Raw genomic sequence first — 1,804 nt, 5'->3', positions numbered from 1 at the left:
CTTAACCCCACCTCCGAACAACTTCCTTCCCCTTCCTTTCCTTTCTTTCTCTCATACTTGCGCTGTGCATACTGGGGGAGTGTGTTTCCGATGTTGCAACCTCTCTCTTACTCTCTCTCTCCCCTCTCTCTCTCTTTCTCTCTCTCCCGCTCTCTCTCTCTCTCTCTCTTCCCCCCTCTCTCTCTCTCTCTCTTAATCTCTCTCTCTCTCTCTCTCTCTCTGTGCAGAGTTTGTAGACATTTCTAAGACAGTTCTCCTGCTGAAAGTTAAATGAGCTGTGCGGTTACCTCGGAGTGCCCGCCTCTCACTTTCTCTCTTTTCCTCCCTCACCCTTTCCTCTGTCTGTCTCTGTCTCTCTCCCTCTTCTTTTCTGTCTGTCTGCTTGTCCCCTCTCTCTCTCTCTCTCTCACACACACACACACACACACACACACACACACACACACACACACACAGTGTCGCTTCAGCATATAGGGGTAGAAGGAGTGTCTGCAATCAGTTGTAAGACACTTCGGCTGCTGAAGAGCAAACGCATTGTACGGCCACCGTGAATGACCGGGCGTGCGGTGTCATTGCAGTTGTTTCCGCTAAAGTGTTCATGGAATACCGAACCGGCCCCAGAGCTCTAACCCTCCTGCTAACCTGACTGCGTCCACAGGACTCTGTTTGCACCATTTGTTCCGCACTGCAGAGCGGTGCCTAGCACTGACTACATTTTTCAAATTCCACGTCGAAAGGCAACTGCTCTCCCTCCCTCACTTTGTGTGAACAATCTCCCTCACCGGATATTCCGGGGCGGGATGAGAGCACGTTGCTCCATTATGATGGGCAACAGTAACTCGGAAATAAATTCCAACTATGGTGCAGTTGTCTCCAAACGCCGCAGCCGTTAGATATTAGGTGATCATGCACATTAGTCGTGTCTCATCAACACCTGACGGACCAGGGCGGATTTAAATTACAGGCGCAACTTCATTGCAAATGTTACATTGAGAGCGAAGGGACAAGTGTACAGACTTGCTTACAGTTAATATCACACAATTTATAGTCAAAGATGCACAGCCCCTGCAATTTTTCACTAACGTTACCAATTTGCTGTCGGTGAATATAGGAACACAATCAGTTTGCTAAGATCCCTACAGCCTTCCGGCTCCAAGTTTTAACAGTAAATCCTTTCGGGAATCATTTTATTTGTATGAGACGGAGTTTGGGGAGATATTTCTTCTCGTTTTGGACTTACAGGAACAGGAATACACAATATGCAAATATCCTTCCGCCCTTCTGCTCCATGTGATGCCCAGCGAACTGCTCACGTCCCTACTCCATTGCACCCTGTACTTCTCCAGATTTTTTTAACGGCGCTAAAGCATCTTCCTCAAAAAATATTTCTGGGCCGCTCAGTCCAAAAACGCACCACATCATTCTCAGGTATCTGTCATAGGGCGGGTGGCTGGTAACGGACCCCAGTGTAAGACACAGACACTGAAGTACTAGGGACAGGACTAGGATACAGGGCGATAGCAAGGGCATGGACAGGAAAACCACGAACCTGGAATAGGACCGGACAAGAGAGCGAGGAGCCCGGGCTTGGACTCCCAGCCAGAGACTGGACAAGGACCCAGTACCTGGGTCTTGCCTCTGGCTCAGACCCCTGAACTAGGCAAGGACGAGGCTTGGGAGGCAGGCAGGACGAGGCTGGGATCTTCAGGCTTGAGGCTAGAGGCGAGACTTGGCAGGAGGCAGGGGGCTGGAGTCTTCAGGCTTGAGGCTTGAGGCTAGAGGCTAGAGTCTTGGCTTGGCTTAC

This window comes from Mobula birostris, chromosome 13 (assembly GCF_030028105.1).
Source record: "Mobula birostris isolate sMobBir1 chromosome 13, sMobBir1.hap1, whole genome shotgun sequence".
In the NCBI taxonomy this organism is placed as follows: Eukaryota; Metazoa; Chordata; class Chondrichthyes; order Myliobatiformes; family Myliobatidae; genus Mobula; species Mobula birostris.
Note: the sequence above shows the minus strand (reverse complement) of the source record.